Raw genomic sequence first — 23,483 nt, 5'->3', positions numbered from 1 at the left:
CACTTCGAGCCTTTACGCAACAGCAGGTTCAGCGGCCTCGCAAGCTCTGAACAGCGTGGGATGAATTGCCTGTGGAACGCAACCATCCCCAAAAACCTCTGCAAGCTTTTCACGTCCATCGGGCAGGGGTAGTTCAGAACTGCCTGCAGTTTGTCATCATTCAGTCTCAGAGTGCCATCATCCACGACAAAGCCCAAGAGGTCAGTCACTCTCTTCGACGCCAACTGAACTTTCTTTGGATTTATCGTTCTATCGAGAACTGAATTAAGGTGAAAGAGGTGCTCCTCGAACGACTGTGAGAATATCACAACGTCGTCGAGGTACGCCATGGCGTAGTTGAACCTTGCATCGCCCAGCACGATGTCCATCAGTCTCATGAACGTGCTCGGGGCGTTAGACAAACCAAACGGGAGTCGAGTAAATTCGAAGAGCCCGCGGTGGTAGGTCAATGCGGTTTTCTCAATGTCACCTCCGGCCACCTCAATCTGCAGGTACTCTCTGCTTGCGTCTAGGGCTGTGCAGAACCTCGTTTTCCCTAACGCGTACATCACAGCCTCGATCGACTGGAAAGGGTACGCAACCGTAGGCGTCAGTGAGTTGAGCTTGCGATAATCAACACACAGCCTGACTGATCCATCTTTTTTCGGTGCTAGAACCACTAATGACGCTCAGGGACTTTGTGAGGATCTCACCGCTCCGGTAGCGATCATCTCGTCAAGGGCACAGTCGAGAAGCTGCCTCTTATGCGCACTTAATGGCCTCGGGTTACACCTGAAAGGGCGCGCATCACCCGTTTGAATTTCGTGCTGAAGTAGGTCGGTCCAGCCCGGTTTCTCCGTAAAGCAATCCGAAAACGGGAGTAAAGTTTCCGCGAGCCTTCGGCGCTGACTACTGGGTCCTGAGAAAGACGCAATAATTGCTTATAACGGGCCACCGTCTTTCACCATATCGGGGGAGCCCCCCTGCCTTTTTGTCGCACAGGCGCGGACACCCGCCTAGGTTGAAAACATTTATTGGAAAAAGTAAAAGAAAATAAGAAAACGAAAGGTTGCAGAACGGGTGGTGTCCTCATTTCAGGACCGCAGTGGCTATCGCTGCCGCCCGGGCTTGTTTGATCAGCTGTTGCTGAATGGCAAGGTCCGAGCTGAGCAGAGTGGCCTCCCACTGCTCCGTTGTTCTAGGGAATTTTAGTTCCAATGGTTTTGGCCCAACGCACCCACTTGTAATGTGGTATGTTGTGGGACGTTCTTCGCACCACGGGCAGGAGCCTTCGTAACGGCCCGGGAAAATAATGTGGTATTTATATGAATTAGGAAAGGTGTCGGTCTGGAGTTGCCTCCATTTATTTATTTACCCTCAGGGCCGTAAGGCGTTACAGAGGGGAGTGGGAATACATGCAAGTACCAAAAACAGAACAGCAGCTAGAAAAATTGAATATAGTTACTGCAAACACTGGTATAAAATCAATTACAGAATTAACAAAAGGCAGCATTTCACAAAACAAAACAGAAACGAAAACAGCAGCTAATAAATTAACAAAGTTATGAACACATACTTATATAAAATTAATAACAGTGTTACAAAATGCAGCAGTATCAGTAATTACAGCAATATTGTGGGGAAGGTGATTCCAGCTGACACAAGTTCTGGGTATGAATGAATCATGAAAACATCTTGTGCGACACGGAGGGATCCAAACTTTGTGGCGGTGATCAATGCGTGCTGAAATATAAGGTGGTATTTTTAATAACTTCTCTTTAAGATGAGGATTATGATAAATTTTGTGAAAAGTACATAATGAAGCTATTGATCTGCGATGGGAAAGAAGCTGTAGGGAAAGGTGAGCTTTCATGGCAGTTACACTACTAGTACGATGATAGTTGGAAAGAATGAAGCGACAACCGCGGTTTTGAATTGATTCTAAGTCAGAAATGAGAGATTCGACCCCAGGGTTCCACACCGATGAAGCATATTCCAATTTAGAGCGGACCAATGTTTTGTAAAGTAATAGTTTTAATGAACTCGGTGCACATGAAAAATTTCTGCGAAGGTATCCAAGCATGCGGTTGGCGTTATTTGTAATGTAGTCAACATGAGTTTTCCAAGGCAGGTTAGAAGAGACGTGAACACCCAGATATTTATAAGACGACACAGTTTCAAGAGTGATGCCATTAATGCAGTAGGTAGAGGGTGTATTAGATAGACGAGAAATGGACAAATGCTTGCATTTAGGAATGTTTAGCTTCATATTCCACAGGTTACACCAATCCAGTACCTTGTTAACATCTGACTGAAGAACACATACATCATTATCATCATTAATTTCGCGGTAAATAACACAGCCATTGGCAAAAAGACAAATGGAAGACGATATATTAGTTGTTAAGTCGTTTATATAAATGAGAAAGAGGAGGGGCCCAAGAACGGACCCCTGAGGCACGCCAGAGCAAACAGGAGAGGAATCTGAATTGATGTTATTTGCTGTTACGAACTGACTTCGGTTTGAAAGAAAACAATGCAACCATGCAAGCGCTGTGGAATCAATGTTAAGGATGTTTAGTTTAAGAAAATGAAGCTCACGTGAAACCTTGTCAAATGCTTTAGAAAAATCAATAAATATATAAATATAGAATCAGCATGGGACCCGCGATCTAGAATGCAATGCAAGTCATTTGTGAAACATATGAGTTGCGTTTCGCATGAAAACGATTTACGGAAGCCGCGTTGGGCATTAGTGAAAAAGCAATTGGATTCTAAAAAGTTAGCAAGATGAGAGTAGATGACATGTTCCATGATTTTACATGGAATGCTGGTGAGCGACACAGGGCGAAAGTAATCAGGGCAATGTTTATCGCCAGACTTATGCAGCGGAATCACCCTCCCAACCTTCCAGTCATTGGGAATACAGCCTGTTTCCAGAGACTGGTCAAACAGTTTGGTGAGGATAATTGAACTGTACATCTTTGTGTTAACCAGAAATTTCGAATTAATGTTATCGACGCCACAGGAGGAAGAAATCTTAAGGTCTTCAATTATTCTCAGGATGCCAGTTGTGTCGAATTGGATCCATGGGAAAAGCATCCAAGACCGGACACTCCTGATTGGTAAGGGAAACATTGCCAGAAAAAGCAGCAACAAAAACACTGTTAAGAACACTAGCGCATTCATTAGGTGAAAATGCAACGCCGTCAGAAGTTGTAAGTAGTACTGACGAACTATCTTTTTTGTTCACAGTGTTCCAAAACTGTCTAGGGTTATTAATCAGCAAAGCAGGCAAAGTTCTGTTAAAGAAGGAGTCCTTAGCATTTTTCAGAGCTAATTTGTACTCAGCGGCCGCAGAAAAGTAACCGTCCCATCGTTGTTGCGAATTCGACGATTTCGCCGAGTGAAACAAACGCTTTTTCTTATTGGATAGCCTTTTTAAAACGTTATTAAACCACGGTGATTGGCTATTACACCGCAAAATTCTAAGCGGCACAAATGTATTAGTGAGACGTTCAACACTGCCCCTAAACATTTCCCAGTTAGTGTGGACAGAACGGTGTGGAAAATCTGGTAAATATTTGTTTAAGAAAAGAGCCAATTCACGATTAATGGAATCATAGACCGCCCGTTTATAATCTCTAATGGACTTGAAGATGCTCCGCCGATTAGGAATATTAATTTTTACATCGAAATGAAGCAAGGTGTGATCACTAAGACCAGGTAAGTACGAGATTGAAGGGATAAGATCCGGCGCGTTGGTTAGCACAAGGTCTAATACATTGGAAGATGATGGCGTGACTCGAGTTGGATTAGTAACTAGCTGCGAAGGGTTGAAGTCCAAACAGGTTCGCAAAAAGTTATTGCATTCGGTAGAATGCAATAACGCGCGCCTCCTGAGAATTTAGCCTTTTATGCGGTGGGGGTATTGCTGGCGAAGCGTTCTAAAGTATTGGAGCCGTGCACTGTAGGCAGTGGGGATTTCGGGGGCGGTAGTGTCCTGGTCGGGGGTGTCTGTCGCTCGGTTGGTGTGCCCTCGAGCTGACAGGTCCGCGGCCTCGTTTCCCTTGAGCCCAGAGGGCCCCGGGGCCCATGTGATTTCGTGTTGGAGTTCGGGATTGTGTACAGGGGAAGTCGTTGCAAATATGGTTAACTTTTTGGGGATTCTTCCTGCAAGGAGAAGTCGACATGCCGCCTGGGAGTCCGACAAAATCTGCACTTCTTTGCCGTGGGTATCTCCGTACTGGACGGCGAGCACTATCGCGGCCGTTTCAGCTTCAGTGTCCGTGCAGTGCCTCAGGGAAACGCTGGCCACTTCTTGGAATGTCGAGTCCACCACCACTGCCGTGGCGCGCTGCGGGCGACTGTGCGCTTTAGGTAGTCGATCCGAGCGTTGCGTCGGTCCTCGTTGTGCGAGCGTGACATGTTCTTGAGTAGTGGATTGACATGGACCCTATTGCGGTACTTGGGCCTTTCGTGCAGGACAGCCTGGCGAGGGTGCGCTTTCGAAGCGAATGAGAGGGGCGAGCGGGCTGTAGCGGTAGCCATTCTCCCCCAAGTCGAGCACAATGCCTTCGCTCGAGAGGAAAACCCTTCCCAGAGTTACTGGTATCGACAAGCCAGGCAGATAGACGAAGCGATGTCTCCCCTTCCTGCCGTCAAAGCGCATCGTGAGACGCACTGCTCCCACTGCCTTTGCCGCCCCAGCTGCTAAGCTTAACGGGGTTTCGGCCGGTCTGACACGGATTTTACCTATCCGGCAGGCCTCGTACACCTCGTCACCGACCAGTGACAGCGCTGAGCCCGTGTTTACGAGTGCGGAGTAGCATCGACACGCTAACTGCACTAGCATAAATAGGCTTGAGCGTGTAACAACTTCCTGAGCTCTACAAGCCAGCGGCACAAAGGCCTCTCCGTCGCCAGCGCGTCGAGCAGGCGGCATGGCGCGAGAGTTCTTTTCCTGACTACCGCCTTGTCCACCACGAAATTCTCCCGCTGACGCTGAAAGGCCGATGCTACCAGTCATCTCCGCCAGCATCTGGCGTTTCCCTGCATACGCCTAGCTCGGCACTGGCGCACGAAGCGGTTGGGGACGACTCTCCCCTTTTTCCGCGCATTCCTGACGCTCGCTCAGCGCGCGGCCTGTGAAGCCCGCGCGACGCCGCTGCTCGAACGCGTACGGGTCAAGCGTGCGAGGGGCAACAGGGGGTTCCGCCTGCCTTTCCGTGGCCATTACCTCGGCGCGCCGACCCCTCATCGCGGATTCTCGGCCTCCATCCCATGCGCATCCCGGTTCTAGCGATTCGGCTGGCCTGGAGGGTGGCTGGTAGCGCAGTTCGGCAAGTAAATCCGCCTGCATGGTCTTGGCCTCCTGTAATAGGCCTCGAGGCTTGTAAAACCGCGGCCCCGCAAATACGGCTTGAAGCTTGGATGGCACCGCCTGATCACACGCGTGACCTGATCTTGGTCGGTTGCCGACGGATCTGCCCTCTTGTAGAGCTCTTGCATTGTGCGCACGTGCTCGAAGAGGCTTTCCTCTGGGTGTTGGTTGCGCAACGCAAGCTCCTCCAGTATCTGGCGCTTGTAGTCAGGCGGCAAGAACTCGGCGCGGAAGCGGTCTTTGAAGTCCGCCATCGACTGTAAGGTCAGCTGGCAGCGCCTCCATCGCGCCGCGCTCTCGACGAGTGCTACAGGCAGGACCTGCCCTAGCATCACGTCATCTGGGGCGCCCAGAGCCGTCTGGTAGTCCTCGAGTTGATGTAAAAACTCGTGGACTGATTTCGCGTCCGTGTACCCGGAAAAGGAGGAGACCTCCATATTTATGCGGGCGCCATGCTGTCGCCGATGCTACCAATGCTGCGGCTTGATTGACGCTAGCTGCCGAACCGAGCTGATGGGCTAATGCGGCAAACATCCCCGTTACCTGCCCTATTACAGCCGCCGCGTCGGGAATTCGTGCGGGCTCTGCCGCGTTCCTCGCCTCACTCCCAGCTGCCGCGGCATCCAAGGCCACGGCTAAGATATCCCTCTTGGGAGGCATATTTCGCTCAAACTGACGGGGTGAATGCGAGAATCTACCCTACGCGCCACTGTTTCAGGAAAGCCCGCTTCAGCTGTCCGGCCACACCGGCTAACAGCTCTCGGCAACCAAACGAACGAAGGCATTCGTGCAAAAAAAAAATCTATCTACAAAAACGTGAAATATACAACAGAAAATGCCCGAAAACTACATAAACAACACAAAACCCGTAACAAATTTAAAACACTGTACACGTCGCTACCCCGCTAACATTCCGCCTGATCTGCTCCCTAACCTTATAGCGGTCCGGCGTTGTCCCAAACAAAAAGCGCCTGCCACGAGTCTGGCTGCACGTCCCAAAATCGACAGAGAAATCGTCCACATCGGTGCTAATTAAAGCCTCATGTTAGACGCCATTATCTGTGGCCGATTCCTCTGCGCGAGGACGCACAGACAGTGATTCGAGGCAGGTCTTTGTAACAAAGATATTTACTCTCACATTCTGTCGCGGCAGGGGGGTCGGGCGTCGTTGAGGAAGCAGGGTCAGGTGGTCTTAGCGGCAGGTGTCAAGAGAGACCGCCTCCCCCGCCTAGCCTTGTTCCCTCTGCCCCCCCCCCCCCCCTCCCCAATCGAGAGGAAGGATGGTCGAGGGTACCCGCGGTGAGCGGCGCGGAATATGAGTGGGCCCGCGAGCGGGTGGTGATGGTGAAAAGATTTATTCAGAAGGGACAGGAGGCGTTTGGATCAGCCCGTAAGGGACCGATCCTTACAAACACGAGGTGGAGGTCCCTAGTTTGGAACCCCAGTGGCGTTGGCCGCCTTCCGGGCGCGCCCGACTAAGGCTTGTTGGGCCTGTAAGTCGTGGCAGCCGAGCAGGGTCGCCTCCCAGTCCTCCCGGGTTGGGTTGGGGATGGGGGGAATGGCCGGGTTGGAGGGGCAGGCCCACACCATGTGATAGGTGTCCGAAGACACCGCACTATAGTGCGAGCAGTTGCCGCTAAAGGAGGGGTCGAAATGTTTTAGGGCTGCCGGGCACAACAATGTATTGGTGAAGAGGCGGAGAAGGAGCCGCTCATCCGCCTACTTGAGGCCTTTACATGGGCTAGGGTAAAGGCGATGGCTATCTTGATAGTAGGATGTGATATCTTTGAACGTATAGATCGCATTAAAATCGGGCCCTACAATGTTCATGCCCTTGTTGCGTAAAAAAAAAAAGAAATTCGTTACGAGTTAAGGCGGCAATTTCAGAAAAACAAGGGGGAAGAAATGGGGGGAGGGGTGTAGAGCAATTACTGCACCTTTGGAGTTATCCCAGGATGTAAATTTTGTACCTGCGAACGTTTGAGTATTGCTATACTTATCTTTATTTCCTGGAAAATGCCAGTCTATTGCTTTTAGGCGTAAAAAGTTTATGAATATTGCAATTCTCTGGTATAATTAGTACGAGAAGGCTTTAAAATCATTTGTATTTTTTGTATCTTTCCCTACTTCTAATTGCCCGAAGATTGAGCAGTGCCCATCCTTTCAAACTATATCTTTCCGACTCCCTTCGTCTTGAAGCATGAGCCTCCCAAAATTTGCTCCCAATTTGATTTATGCTTGGGTTGTATAGTTCTGATGTCAATAATTTTAGCAGTTGCCCAGAAAGCCGTCACTAAACATTACAGTCTTTTCATTTTCATTCCGATACCGGTTCTCTGATTTCGCGCCATTTTCAATTTTGCGCCTCAAGCGACAATGCTGCTGCGTCGCGACAACCTCCCGCACTAACGTTGAGTAGGTGAGTCTGATTCCTCCAGGTGACACTGCAAGCCCGTGGCTGTTAGGGAGCCTTCATGTAAAAAGCACATGTAGGCTCCGTAGTGAATGTCAGAGTTGCTGGAAAATTTTTAGAGTATCGCATTCCTTTTCCGTGTGCCGCCGGCGCGCCGACTGGCTGATGCGGGTCACGTGACTTCGCGCTGCTACATCCCTTCCAAGCGCGCGGTCGGAATACATGCCTTCTCCGGGAGTTCCTTTCTTCAGTCTGTTCGTGGATGCGCAAACGCGAGAAATTCCAATACATCATGACTGGCTGCTATGCCTTGGGGTGCAGCAACAGGTCGGAGTCAGGAAAAGCGTTTTTCTGCGTTCCAGAAGGAAAAAATGATCGGCAACGGCGGTGAATAAGGCGGGAAAATTTCGTGCCATCAAAGAACACCCGCTTGTGCGAGGTAAACTGGTTCACATATATGTTGCACATTCTGTTTGTTTGGCCGCAAAATAAGGGCAGGAAATACGCAACGTGCTCATGGTGCGCTTAATTGAAACAGATGTTTACATTTTTACATGTTTACAGCATGCCTCACGCGCGCGGGAACATGCCGCGTCCTTATTGTTTGTGGTATTTCGCGAAACCCACAAAGTAAAAGAACTATGTAGCCAGCCTGTAACACATCCTTCTGTATTCAGTTACGCAAAAATACCTACAGTGTGCACGCGCGTGCTTGCATGTGCGCACGAGTGCGCGACCGCTCTTCTTCATTGTTGGCTTTTTATTATGAATGCGGATATACCTGAAATTCACCTGCGCATTTTATGGGTTGATAGGTTCATCGGGGTTCAACGACCCGAAGGGACACACTTTAAATATTATTTATTTTAGTTAACTGTTCCTGCCGTTCCTAGCAGGCGTGTCAAAGAGTGGTCGATGCCGTTTTTGACTAGAATAACTTGCCAACTAGATTTGATTTGTGTTCGCGACTATGCATCCTTTGCAAACACACTTCCTTTAAAAATTATTGACATCAAGTATTAGCGATGTCTTTTGCATTAATGCCTTCTACTTATTTTTATTCATGAAAGCAGAAACATTTCGTGGTGAGTGATTTTGAGAAGCCCAGGGTCGATATAAAAAGAAACTGAAGTCGAGTGCAGTGCCAAGCATCTTTGCATTTCGAAGACTAAAGACTCCACGTAAGGCACCTTATCCTCGTTCCTACGGTTTACCGGCCGGCCACACGACCTTTTGTGCTTTTCACAGCCAGTCATTTGTAAAAAACCGCTCCAGGTATAGAAGACGAGGCGATCGAAACGAGGATGTGCGAGTAAAGGCACCTTGCAATTTTCGCTGCTTCACCAACACACTTTCTCACTTTCCGCTCACTACACGATAACTGCTGGTACTGTTCTGAGCGAAAATTACGGAATCTTCCAGTTTAGCTTAACTTAAAACTAGTTCCAAGCCGACGGCGGCGGTCACTTGCTATTCCGAAGGCACAGGTCCGGTGGCCTGGAAGGAAAATGGCGCCTGCCGGCTGTTGTCAGCAGAACTAGCACCTTTGCGGTACTCTAAAATTTTCCAGTGACTCTAGTTAATGTTAGTGTTCCTGTACATGCTCCAGCAGGGAGCATATACAGGAACTCTAGTGAATGTGGAAATATGCCTATAGTCGCTGGGTTTGGTTCACAATTGTTTGGCTGGAGGAGCTCTGCTTATTACTGCATTGCCAACACACGGAGAAATTTAATACACGAGGAAAGCACTAATAGTCGGTTAATGTAGGTTACGCATGTGAGCCTGCTTCTCATTTCCCAGAGACCATGAAGCCCAGTCTATGGACCGACGTTCTATCAAAAGGCTTCAATAGGTTTCTTAGTTCAACTGCTGATCTCGGTTGTCTGTAACCAATGTTGGGCGCTTTCTTGTGTAAGCCTATTCATAATTTACCTTTTACGTATAAGTTGTGCGTAATATACTTTCAGTTCTACGCTTTCTCAGTTCTTGTTCTGCCCAATGTTCGTCTCCTTTTGATGCTGTGCGGAGAAGTTCCATCAATGCCAAAGGCAGTCACAGATGGTCCATCGGACCAGAGACTCCGGAACCGAGGGGCAGTGGGGGCGGTCGCCCCCCCCCCCCCCCCCCCCCCCCTCCCCAGCTTTTTCCTGGGAGGGCAGCCACCACTTTTTTTTTGTCACCACTTTGATTATTGATGTGTTTCTAACGCCCTTTCGTATTTGTATTTTGACTGGCAGCGGGAAGCACCTCTCATGAAAGTCAACTAGATGAGCGTGCTATAGGAGCAGCAAATATTGACGGTACGTTTTTGCAATGTTTTATTTCCACCGTGCTCTTCATGTGCCTTTCATGAACTTTTTGCGTGTCATGCATGTTTTGCATATCTTGCTATATTTCTTTTTTTGAAACAATACCTAATAAAAAAAGGATTCATACAGCGTTGATCGGCTAATAATCCCTTTTATCTCGCTTACTACAGAGATCTCGGCAACCGTAGCACGAGGTGGAGAGCCCCTCTTGGCAACAGACAGTCTGCGATACTATAGCTTTGTACCTAGTGCCTACTTTCATGTCTACTTGCATGAATATATCAGTTCACATTTGCTTCAGTGCGAGCGCGAATTTAGAAATATTAAAAATGTTTTTTTTTTTCGCAGATTTCGAATCCGTTTACTCTCTTGCGCGGTCTGCGCAGGTTTCAGTAATTATGAAATTTCCAACCATTTTTTAAAGTGTATATACCAATGTTGAATAAGCGAGGATGCAATAAAGTAACATTGAAACGGCTACAATGAATTAAAACATTACTAATCAATAAAATAAGAAGTTTGGAGGAGTCAAGTGGATGCAGCTAGCACAGGACCGTGTTAATTGGAGGAATATGGGAGCGGTCTTTGCCCTGCAGTGGGTCTAGTCCGGCTGATGATGGAGATGATGATGAAGCAAAGACAGCACTTGCGCCCCCCCCCCCCCCCCCACGCACACACACACACACTTTCAAAAACGTTCCGGAGTCCCCGCCATCGGTGCCGCCTACGTTACGTCGCGTTACATCGTTATGTAACCATGCATGCTTTGTAACCATGCACCATGCATGTATGTAACCATGCATGCTATGACGCAGGGCTCCCACATAGCTTTCGCAACGCAGGTGGCGATTAGTGGATTAGGCAAGAGGGTGGTATTTTTCAGTGCTTGTGCTCCTACAACATGGTGGGCCATTTGATGCCAGTGGAAGCCACCTTGTCTACAATATTCTCTGGCGGTCCTTGCAATGCACCTCAGAAGGTGCGGGTAGCTGTTGTGGCCGAAGGATTGGGAGCCGCTGCTCCCGGCTAACAACAGGACCAAGCTCCACGATCGGTCCCTGGTTGGCAAGTGGCTTTAGGGCGAAAGCACCACTTCATGAGGTCTAACCGGTTCACCGAGTTTGTGCGAAGAGTGACCTTGAATGTGACCTTGGCAAAACCTGGCATAGCAACAGCCTATGCAGAAATAAAGTAAATATTGCTGCAACTGGATTTTGAACCCGTGGCTGCGCGAATAGATCAGTTTCGCTGGCCACTGCAAAAGAGCACTATGCGGTAGCCGATCACGCCTCGTGTTAAACTGCAACACACACTCTCGCGCTGTGCATTGAACGTCGTCGTCTGCATCAACTTCCATCTGCGGCGCGAGCAGATCAGATCAGCTGAACCTTGATCAGAGCTTAACCTGAGTCTAATATCGTCGCCCAGTAAAGCAAAACCATGAGCCAACCACGCTAAACACATGCTTACGCAAATCTACTCGGGTTAGCCACATTAAAACCCCTACCACATTCTCTTTTACGCTGTCTGCCTACCATTTAGTTTTGTTGCTTTCTGAAACAGATGAAAGATGCGAACTCGTAGATGCGAACTGAGGATGCGAAGATAGGGCCGCTGTGGTCATCAGTACAGCGCGTATTACAGCAACGAGTTCACACACATTAGAGGTAGCAATTAGGCAGTTTTAATCATGAGAGGGAAATAACTAGGAGAATAAGAATGAGGTGGAGCGCATATGGCAGGGTCTCTCAGATCATGAATGACAGTTTACCAATATCCCTCAAGTGAAAAGCATACAACAGCTATATATCTTACCGGTACTCACCTATGGGCCAGAAACTTGGAGGCTAACGAAAAGGGTACAGCTTAAGTTAAGGACAACGCAGCGAGCTATGGAAAGAAAATGATAGATGTAACGTTAATAGACCGGAAGCGGGCAGAGTGGGTGAGGGAACAAAGGCGGGTTAATTGCATCCTAGTTGAAATCAAGAGGAAGAAATGGGCTTGGGCTGGGTATGTAATGCGAAGGCAAGATAACCGCTGGGCCTTAAGAGTAACGGAGTGGATTGCAAGAGAAGGCAAGCGTAGCAGGGGGCGGCAGAAAGTAAGGTGGGCGGGTGAGATTAAGAAGCCCGCGGGGACACGGTGGGCGCAGCTGGCAAATGACAGGGTTAATGGCAGAGGCATGGGAGAGGCCTTTGCCCTGCAGTGGGCGTAGTCAGGCTGATGATGATGATCAATCAGGGAACGTACGCGATACCGTGATGCATAAAACTCCAGAACGGATTAACCTCCTTCAAGCCTGCAGGCAGTTGACTCGAATCCATGATTCAGTTTGACGCGAATTGTAGTTTGTATTCCCAGTCATGTCTTTTATTACGTTTTGTACGCCAACTGAGAAAATATGTTATTCTTAAAACTTTAGGTAATTTTCAACTGTACAGCTCGAAGAGCTCCAAATCAGTGGTGCCTCTACCGGCGCTTGAATGCGAAAATTTAGCGAAAAATCACTCTATGAATGAAGAGCTTGAGGTGGAGGCTACTCGTACTGTTAGCCTTAAAATTATTACGCCGCCGTCTGCTACACTGTGTAGTCAACTAAATATTAATTATATGCGAAAATTTATGATGCAGTAGAAGTACCCCCAAGAATCGTCAGCTGACGCTATCACTTGCTAAGTCCGGTTGAGTGTCCTGTAGGAATTTTAGAAGAAGGTGGGAAGCCTGCCGCTTACCACGCTCGTAAACAACGTCTTGATAGGAACCATGTGGCACCCCTGCGCTGTTGAAAGAAGCAAGCCCGGCCCGCTTCGGCGCACCTTAATCTGGTTAGCACATGGGAAATTTATGTAAAACCCGGCAAGCACCACATGAGGCACAGAGCGGAAGAGATGCCAGATCTCTCTTATGCATTCGTACTTCAGCATGAATGCATGCCGGGCAGTAGAACGGCTTCAGGCCTGATTAGCCCCTTGGTCGCGGAGGTTTAGTTGGGCGGCCAAAACAGGCATCCGAAATTGATTATCGCAATTTCTATAAAGGCCACCGCTGTGGCTGAGTGGTTATGTCACTCGGCTGCTGACCGGAAGGACGCGGGTTCGATCCCGGCCGCGACGTTCGAATTTCGATGGAGGCGAAATTCTAGAGGCCCGTGTACTGTGCGACGTCAGTGCACCTTAAAGAACCCTAGGTGGCCGAAATTTCCGGAGCCCTTCACTACGGCGTCCCTCATAGCCTGAGTCGCTTTGCGAAGTTAAAACCACATAAACCAAACATAAACCAAACAATTTCTCTAAAGAATCAGTTGGTAGCTTGAGGGACTTTTATTCATGGTTCAGCAGACATCGCCTCAAGGGCGAGGCTGTCAGCCACCAAGCTTCCCAGGTCGCCTACATGAGAAGGTACCCACTGAAAACGCATAGAAAATTCTCCCGCTGTGCAGGTTTTCATGCATTAATTTCGTGTACTTAATGTGTCGCAAGTTTAAATTAATCTCATTACGATGATGAGGCGTGGAAAAATAAAGCGTAACGCTTCAGAAGGGAACCCACGCTCCAACTTCTAAGCCGTCAGAATTACCGCAGGTGGAACCGGGAAAGGCCAAAGTTTTCGTAAGGCCGTCGCAATGGCAACGCTTTCACTCGTGCAAGGTGGGTGGATCAGGCAGTATCAAAGATTGTATAGAAAACACCATTGCGTTAGTTCTGACAGCCCTGTCCACAAAACTATTAGTAAACACTTTCAGATGGGGCTCAAATTTTCTTTCAAAATGCTCGAGTTACGAACGGACGTGTTTCCGCCAAAGTACGAGGTCTGTTAGAAAAGTATCCGACCTTTGGCCGTAGAAAAAAAACTTGCAAAAGTGGAGCGTTGGAAACCTAATAACCTTCAAAGTAGTCTCCTTGGCACTCCACACACTTTTCCTAGCGGTGCTGCCATTGTTGGAAGTATTCCGAAAAGGCCTCTTTCGGAATGGAGTTGAGTTCAGCTGTCGTTGCAGCCATAATGTTCTTCCTTGTCTGAAATCGCGCTCCTTTCAATCGCCTCTGGATTTTGGGAACCAGCCAGAAATCGCAGGGGCCATATCAGGAGAGTAAGGAGTCTGTTGAACTACAGCAGTCTGGTTTTTCGCCAAAAAAGTCTGAATCAAGTGCGAGGAATGTGCAGGAGCATTGTCGTGATGGATGCACCAATTTCCTGTTGACCACAACTCCGGTTTCTTGCGCCGCACAGCATCACGTAGGCAACGGAGGTCATCCCTGTAGTACTCTTTGGTCATTGTTTGACCCTGTGGAGTGCGTACGCGTGGTATGCCACACACAGGGAGTCAAAGAAAGCAGTCAGCATCACTTTCACATTGCTGCGCACTTGGCGGGCCTTCTTTGGTCTTGGTGACGTGGAATGCTTCCACTGTGACGACTGGGATCTGGTTTCCGGGTCGTACCCGTACACCCAAGACTCGTCACCAGTGATTATGATGTTGATGAAGTCGGGGTCACTGTTTGTGGAATCTAGCATGTCCTTTGAGACTTCAGCACGAAGCTGCTTTTGCTCCACCGTGAGCAGCTTCGGCACGAATTTCGCCGCCACTCTCTCCATGGCCAAATCTTCGGTGATAATGGTATGTGCGGAAAAATTGCTCATGTCCACCTCTTCCTCAATTTCTCGGATAGTCACGCAACGGTCCCGCATCACCACAGCGTTCAGTTCGGCAATTACCTGGCCATTTCGGCATGTTGATGGCCGATTGGAGCGTGGCTCGCTCTCCACCGATGTGCGGCCATCTTTAAATCAATGGTACCACTGCTTTATCTGTGTGCTGCTCATAGCATCGTCACCGAAAGCCGTCTGAATATTCCGAATGGTTTCCACTTGGCTGTCACACAGTTTATGGCAAAATTTGGTGCAGTAGCGCTGCTGCTGTCACTCCGCCATTTTCCTTGCAATAAAAAAGCGACGAGAGCACTGCGCATTGCCTCACTCAAATGCTGCGTCCCAGTGACTGACGCTATCGGCAGGCGGGAAAAAATTCGTGCATGCGCACGAAGGTTCAAGGTCACCAGATGCAAGCGCGTTTGTTTCATATCCATCAGGTGTTCGCAAAAAAAAGTATAAAGTCGGATACTTTTCTAACAGACCTCGTATAAGCTACTTCGTTCTTCACGAACGCGAGGAAGGGCAATGGTCATTCACACGAATGCATAAAATTCACATAATCGTGACATTTTGTTTTCCAGAAGTTCAAAAGATGCCATCTCACTATTGTTTGTCAGAAAGGTATGTCAGTCTGGTATAAAATTCGGTGTTTTCGAGGGTAGCACCAGCACAGGATGCAATACAAGCACTGAGAGCAACAGTTGCAGGTTTAAAAAAAGAAAAGTCCAGCACTTCCTAAGCAATTCGAGAAAGCGTGCATGTCGTTCCGCACGTTATCGTATTGTGACGAGAAGGCATTACGTATGCTACTGTCCAATTCCAAATGTGAAAAATTACGGAGGGTGCTTGAAACTAATAAGGGAGTAATTACTCAATGACATCCACCCGAGCGCAGCCATACGGCTACAAAGGAAAGCTACTTCAAACTACTCACGTGCTGTTAATGCGAAAGTACGAGGCTAATCCCAAAAATAAGGTCTCCAAAGGGCTGCGGCTGCAGGGAAACTATTTGCGTGGCTGCTCGCCATACTGCTGTGTTCATTGTTCCCCTTCTTCCAAACAAGCCATGACTCAGCGCGAAAGGGATTGTCAGTCTTGGCACGGCAGCCATTTGAAATGGAGCTCCCGTTTGTCGCTACCGCCAGGTGCGAAGTTCGCGCAGTTATTCGATTTATATATATTCCATTTATTTTCATCAAAGTTTGGGGAGGCGAGGCAAAAAGCTGCGATAGCAGCTTGTCAAGTTTTCGTCCCGTACAAAGCAGCAGCAGTACACGCCGACAACCCGACACATGTTACCTCGAAAAATGAAAAGAGAAAAAAAAAGAAAAGAAAGAAAATATATATATATATATATATATATATATATATATATATATATGATAAAGTATAGAATGTACCGTTCGTACAATAAAAAAAGCGGTAAAAAAAGAATGTACGACTTGCACACACCAAAAGTATACACTTGTTAAAAAATGGATAAGAAAGGTATGTACACTATGTAACAAAGGAATGTACAATATCAGACAAGGAAGCATTGAACACTGTAAATACGCTGCAAAGAACAATATAATGGTAAAAAGGAGCGCACAAATGTAATACAGCGATATAAAGGCGACATTGGTTGATGGTTCATATCTAAGAAAGCATTCACAAATGTATGCATTCATGAAAAGCGAATTAGGCATAGATTAAGTACGAGTAAAAAATATTCAGAGCATACAAAGGTAGCAAAAAAGAGAAAAACGGTGCATTACAAGAATACAGATTTCAGTTCATTTGGGTTAAGATCATGCATATCAATGTTATCCTTTAGGTATGTGTTAAGTATATTAGGAATTCGATATCTCAGTGTCTGAAATCCATAATTAGTCCGGAAGTAATGCACTTTCCAAAACTCGAGATTGCGTGTGGGGTAGCGTGATGGACCTTTCTGGCTAATTCGGCGGACCTTATTAAACTGTTGCATTTAGCTTTACTTTTCCCTGATAAGCCCAAGGCACAGGTTATAATTGTACATGTTTTAAAAACGTATTATGCCAAGGTTTTACGTTACAGAGTATATATCACAGTTGTATTGAGAGCGTGTAATAATTCTAATACCTTTTCGCTGTAATATACTCAACTTGTTTATGACAGAAGCCAACAGCCACAGAAACCAAGGGGCACAGGGGATTTTTTTTTAAGTTATTTATTTTGTGGTGTTGATCAATTTAGAATATTACTGAATATGTTATCGTTTTAAAGATAACTGATTAGAAAAGCAGAAGAAAAAACAACCACCTGCCGCCGGTGGGATCCGAACCCACGACCTCCGGTAATATTCTAAATTGATCAACACCACAAAATAAATAACTTAAAAAAAAATCCCCTGTGCCCCTTGGTTTCTGTGGCTGTTGGCTTCTGTCATATTTATAACGAGCCCCTCATCCCCTTCCCTTGTTTGCTCAACTTGTTTATGTTAGTTAGGGTAGCAGTACCCCAGACCAGACTACAATATTATAGATGAGAGACAAACAAAGAATTATATGGAGTATCAAAATATTTTTAGGGAGGAAATCTCTATGTCTGTACAAAATGCCGTTAATGGAAGCGAGCTTACTTGAGATATAATCGATGTGTCTGCCCCAAGATATATGTTCCGTGAAGACCACTCCCAACGTTTTAAATTCGCTCACTATTTCTATCTCCGTGTTATTTAAACTAAGCGTTAAATTAGGTGGAAACTGTTGTGTATTAGGACGGAAAACAATCGCTTTTATTTTAGGAATGCTGATTACTAAGCCATTTTCCTGTGCCCAAGCAGCTACCTTAGCGAGTACAGAGTTGGCTATCATAAACAATTGAGTGCTGCATCGGAAGAAAAGAATATGCTGGTATCATCAGCGTAAACTACGAACTTAGCTCGATCACTAAGACTGGCGATATCATTTAAGTATAAATAAACAAAAAGGGGCCAAGAATTCTCCCTTGAGGAACTCCAGCGTGCGTTTGTATTAAATGTGAAGGGTGACCATTGACCTCAACAAATTGATAACGATGAGAAAGGTATGATTTAATTAATTTCAATGAATTTCCGCGAATTCCATAACATTCCAACTTTTCGAGGAGTAAGGTTCTGTTCAGGTAATCAAAGGCTTTGGTGAAATCAATGAGCACACCCAACACAAGTTTTTTTTGCTTCTATATAATATAAAATATACTCATTTTGAACAAGTAGAGCTAATTGGGTAGACCGATGTTTCCGGAACCCGTATTGTGCGCTCGACAATGCGTCTAATGTATCTAAGAAGGAAACAAGGCGAACCAGAAGAAGTTTTTGGAATCCTCTAGGGTACGCTGGTAGAATTGATATAGGACGGTAATTGCAGAGGTCATTGTGATCTCCTTTTTTATAAATTGGTTTCACTTTCGCTACTTGAAGCTGTTTCGGGAAGGTACCTGTAGTAAAACTCAGATCGAAAATGTGCGTTAGTAGAGGTGCTATATAATCAATAACGTATTTTAATGGCTCGATTTGCATGCCTTGAGTGTCACAGCTGCGTGAATTCTTGAGATTCAAGAATGTAGAAGAAATTTCTCCGTCTGAAGTAGGCGTAAGAGATAAGCTGTGTAGGCAAGGAGGGTTATTCGAAAGCTTTCTATGTCTAGATAGCTGAGGGATAGGGAGGGTAGCGAAGTGATCATTAAATGCGGCGGCTAGGGAAGCCCCATTAACTATTTGTCCATTTACCAAAAGTTCTTCCACCGGGCTAGTTCTTTGTGAGTGGCACATAATTTCATTTAGTTTCCTTCATGCTGATTTACTATTATTTTTAACTGCACTAAAAGACTTTTCCAGGTAGTGTGCTTTAGCTTTCTTAATATCTTTATTTACCTTATTCTGACACATTTTGAATTCTCTCAGGAGGATGATATCTTTGGTCTGAATGAACCGTTGGAACATGTCGTTCTTAATTGTTATTCTTGCCATCAGATCGCCGTTAATCCATGGCTTTCTTATTTTTCTGGAAAAGTTAATAGTAACAAAAGGAAAACAAGATCTATAAATGTCAAAGAAGTTGTTTTCAATGAAACAATCATAAGCATAATTTGCATCCGAGCTGTTGAAAACGTCTGACCAGTCAACTCTCATGTCATCCCTGCTAAATGCTTCAAGCTGGGAAGGCAAAATCCGTTGGAACGTAATTTTACGCTGTACTAATTTTTCTTTATTTTGATGTTTGACACATGGAATAATCGGCAGGTGGTCACTAATATCGTAAGCTAAGACACCAGCTTTAAGCTTATTTGACAGGTAATTAGTGAGAAAAATATCAATTAGTGTAGATGACTTAATTTGACTCTTGTTGGCAAACTGATCGCATTTCTAATATAATACATTTCTAGCATTAGCTTAAAGTGTTTAAAAGGACTAGACGAGTCGAGCAAGTTTATGTTAAAATCTCCTCCGCAAACGAGAGTTAGGCCGTTATCATTTGTGTACGAAAAAAGGGACTCCAGGAAATTAAAGAATGTGTCGAGGTTGCCTGCTGGTGAGCGATATACCGTAACAAAAAGTTTACGGTGCGAGAGAACAGACAAAACTTCAAAGTCGCTTGAAGAACGTGTATATGTAGGTAGTCTTTCATACTTGATATCCTTTCTTATTAACATCATAACACCGCCTCCCCGGCCGTACTCTCGACTGAGAGTACAAGAGTCATACTCGGGCAAGCAAAAAGCGTAATCTGCAGTGTCATACCATGTTTCTGTTAACATGAGTACATTGAACTGAACATTTATTTGACTCAAGAGGGTTTCTAGAGAAGTACTCTTATTTCTGGAGGACTGCAAATTCGCATGAAACACCTTGAAAGACGATTTAAAATCTGCACCAATGAACTTGACTGCCTCATTGGGCAGAATGTAACTGTTACGAGCCATAGTGCATAAGCGAGGAAGCTAGAATACATGGATGATGAGCCTTTTAGTCTGCGGCAGATTCTATCATATATAGGTCATTCGGCGACTTGATGCGCAAAGCGCTGCCCCCCTCTTTACGCAGGACGTAGATTTTAGCATTACGGTGTCATACGAGCTTGAGGTTGTGGTCTTTTGCCCATTTTTTGTTGCCATGAGTAGTTCCCTGCACTGTTTGGCAATGTTTTCTTGAAGATAGATGGGAGTTTCAGCATCACGAAGAACCTTTCGCTTTACAAACCAGACGTCTCTTGTTTCTTGTCTAGCAAAGCGGACTATGATGCCTGGAATCTTATCGGGTTTTGTCGGGAGGTGGTGAATAGCAAGTAGGTCATCTTTATCAAGTGCTGGTATCTTTATAGTTTCGAACTCAAAAGGCGTTCAACCAATCGAAATTCATAGCGAGTTGACGGGAGTGTACGGAGAGTCGTGCATGGATGTTAAAAACGTCCGCAAGTGGTGTAAGGAGTTCGCAGCTGGTCGCGCTGAAATTCACGACGAAGGAAGGAGCGGGACACCGTAAAGTTCTGATGAGGCAGTCGCGAAGGTCGAAGAAATGATGCGGCAAGATCGAAGGATCACACTTGGCGAACTCTGTATTTTGGTTTCTGGTGTTTCTAGAAGCACCATTCATTGAATTTTGACAGCAAAGTTGAAATATCGGAAGGTGTGCGCAAGATCGGTTCCGCGAATGCTCACACACGACCATCAACGGCAACGCGTTGACTACTTCCGCGAGTTTCATCGGCGTTGTGGAGATGAAAAGGATACACCTTTTTGGATTCCATTGTTACGGGTGACGAAATCTGGGCATTCCACTTCACACCTGAGACCAAACAAGAATCACATGAGTGGCGGCACTCCTCTTTGCCCAAGCAGCCAAAAAATTCAAGCGAACACACTCTGCCGGCAAAGTCATGGCAACTGTGTTTTGGGATAGAAAAGGGGCATCGTTGGCAGACTTCACGGCTCCTGACAGCACAGTAAACGCGGACAGATACTGCGAGACCCTTAAGAAAATCAGAGGGGCGATTCAAAATTGCAGAAGAGGAAAGCTGAGCAAGAGCGTGAGTCTTCTCCATGACAACGCTCGGCCCCACGTTGCCTGCCAAACCGTCGCTCTCCCGCAACAGTTTGGATGGGACTTCATCAGCCACCCACCCTACAGTCCGGACTTGGCACCAAGTGACTACCACTTGTTTCCAAAGCTAAAAGAACATCTCGCTAGAAGGCGCTTCACCGATGATGATGAAGTGAAAGATGCGATCAAACGCTTCCTCAACGGCAGGCGGCGAGCTGGTATGACATGGGCATACAAAAACTGTCCCAGCGTCTGAAAAAATGCACAGACCGCAAGGGTGATTATGTGAAAAAGTGGAAGAATGGTCTGCCTTTTAAGTGATTTGTAAATTCTTCAAAAAATAAACATTTCTTTCGGTTTATAAAAGAACTGGAGACCTTTATTTTGGGATGACCCTTGTATTTGTGCGTCATCAAGGACTACTAGGTAACTATATTTGTATACCAGCACTAGTTGGTAATTAGAACTAGTTGTAGTTGGTAACTAGTACTAATGTTTCAAAGGCCTTTCCGGTGAAGGCCTTTAAGACCACACGGCATACGCATACATATAGAGCGCCACTTTAACCAAGCCACCACGCCACCTTGGCTTTCACTTCCAGTTTAGCTGACGTCACTTGCGGGTACCATGGTGACGTTGCACTGAATTTTCTTGACCACTTCTGTGGTCAACGACGACAACGCCGGGCTGCGTTGCTGATGAGGCATATAAGGGTTTCGTCTGTAAAACATTGGATGCACTGTTTCTAAGTGCACCTATTGTTTCTTACCCACTAATCTCGTAACGCCATTTAATGTAGAGGTGTGAAGTAAAAAAACCTTGATCGCAAGGTTGTTGCGGCCGTTCTTTTCGTAAATTAAATAAGAAATCTATGAATTGTAATACCTAAAAGACGCTAATTGTAATTTTTAACTATAAACGCAGGATTTGCAGATGCAGCGCTTATTATTGTTCAAACAGGTGGTCCAGGGTAGCATCCCCGTTGATAACACGTTTCCTTTTCCGGTTGCTGCAGCGGTTACGACACTCAACAAACGTACTTCGGTGAAAGAAATACTATCGTAAAAGGTGCTCTGGAGTACTATTACCTATGCTCGTATGAACAGTATTGTTTTCTCTACAATAAATTATGTCACGTCGACTGTAGCGGTTTTTCACACAAGATGATGGACCATGTATAAAAACATTATTACCACATTTATTCGCGTAATGAAAGCGCTCGCACTGTATGAACGCACAGTCGGTAAAAAGAATAATTTTTTCACTCCCGTACAAACATACCGCTTACTTTTAGCGCGCAGTCTTCTGATGACGGCATTGAATGCCGTTTAATATCAATGATATTGAATGAATGAATAGAGCCAGTTTTGGAGCGCCGAAAGGAGTATGCAGTACTGTAAAGCGCTATTTATCAATTGTCAAAGCTACTGTACCTCTATACCTCACCCTACGGGGGTGAAGAGCCAATAAGATTGTTTCGCACGGATTCCGAGAAGCAATAGAAACCAAACTTTGTCATTAAGCGTTGTCTGTTCTATCTGCCATATATTAACGACTATACCAACTTGTTGCTGGTGGGCTTCGAGCTGAATGCTTTGAGCTGTGCCATAGCGAACTCTAATTGTGCTCTCTTCAGATAGCATTATAACCCACTACACAGCTTATACCTGCGGGTTTAAGATATGAGTTGCTGACTCGGAGCTGAAGAATGGTGTTTTATTTAGAAGGCATGGGTAGTGTCCGATGCAGTATTTATTTCACCAGCCTATATTAGTGCGAAACACTACTTCACGAGGTTTAACCGGCTCACTGAGTACAGTTGTGCTAAGCTTGACCTTGAGAGTTACCTTGGCCATACCACAAAAAAATAAAATAAGTATTGCCGCGACTGGCATTCGAATCCGCTGCGACGCGAACAGATAAACTTCGCTACTACGAACTACGCTACGCTACGAACTAATATGCACTCTCTTGCGCTCTGCGCTGCACATCGTAATCTTCATCAGCTAATTAATATCGAACTAATATCGCCGCCAGACATGCCGATGACCCAGCAAAGCAAATGCATGAGCCAACCGGGCTAAACCCATGCTTTCGCGCGTCTACTCCGTTTACGCACGTTGAATACCTACCATTTTTTTGTTGTTTTTGCCGCTTCAATTTTTTTTCTGAACATTTTACCCCGTGTAATCAACGCGCCTCCCAAATATTCTCAATTTTTTTCATTTGTGTTCATTGTATAAGTACGATAAACATGTTGCTCAGACGAAGCGCTTTATTTTGCGATGGGCACGAGACAGTGAGCAGTCAGTGGAAGCAACATTTACAAAAAAGGAGGAGGTATGGGAAAAATGGATATAAGAAATGATGCACAACTCTAAATTTACATCCTGGCACAAAATTATTGTCGAAAGTTGGTCACAAGGCCATAAAAAGATAGGCCATCCGATTTCTCGACGCAGGTACGCAAAATCGGTCTGGCACAGACACAGTACATTGAAATACTGCACCCGAGTCCGCAGTGTGCGTATGAGATCCGCTTTTACTTTGAATGGCACCAAAAGCGCGCGGCGCGTTGAGGCGCATTACTGAAAAACACTGGACACGAAAGCCAAGCAACAGCAAAAATTTTAGGCCATACCGCTCCAAACTAGTGGCGCCCAGATTAGCAAGTTGCTGACATTATGTGCTCTTTAA

The 23,483-nt window shown here is 46.1% G+C and overlaps 1 protein-coding gene across 1 annotated transcript in view; it reads left to right on the top strand.

Annotated features, from left to right (window-relative positions):
• Positions 1-8,022: 8,022 nt before the first annotated feature.
• Positions 8,023-23,483, top strand: part of LOC149340598 (acetylcholinesterase-1-like) — a 33,315-nt gene continuing 17,854 nt past the window's right edge. Inside the window, exon 1 of the mRNA XM_089549430.1 lies at positions 8,023-8,214. The gene's annotated coding sequence lies outside the window, so the exon portion shown is untranslated. The remainder of the gene's footprint in view (positions 8,215-23,483) is intronic.

Source organism: Amblyomma mixtum, chromosome 6 (assembly GCF_055824585.1).
Source record: "Amblyomma mixtum isolate Tamu chromosome 6, ASM5582458v1, whole genome shotgun sequence".
Taxonomy (NCBI): Eukaryota; Metazoa; Arthropoda; class Arachnida; order Ixodida; family Ixodidae; genus Amblyomma; species Amblyomma mixtum.
The sequence above is the reverse complement of the archived record's forward strand: the minus strand, read 5'-3'. Positions and strand labels throughout refer to the sequence as shown.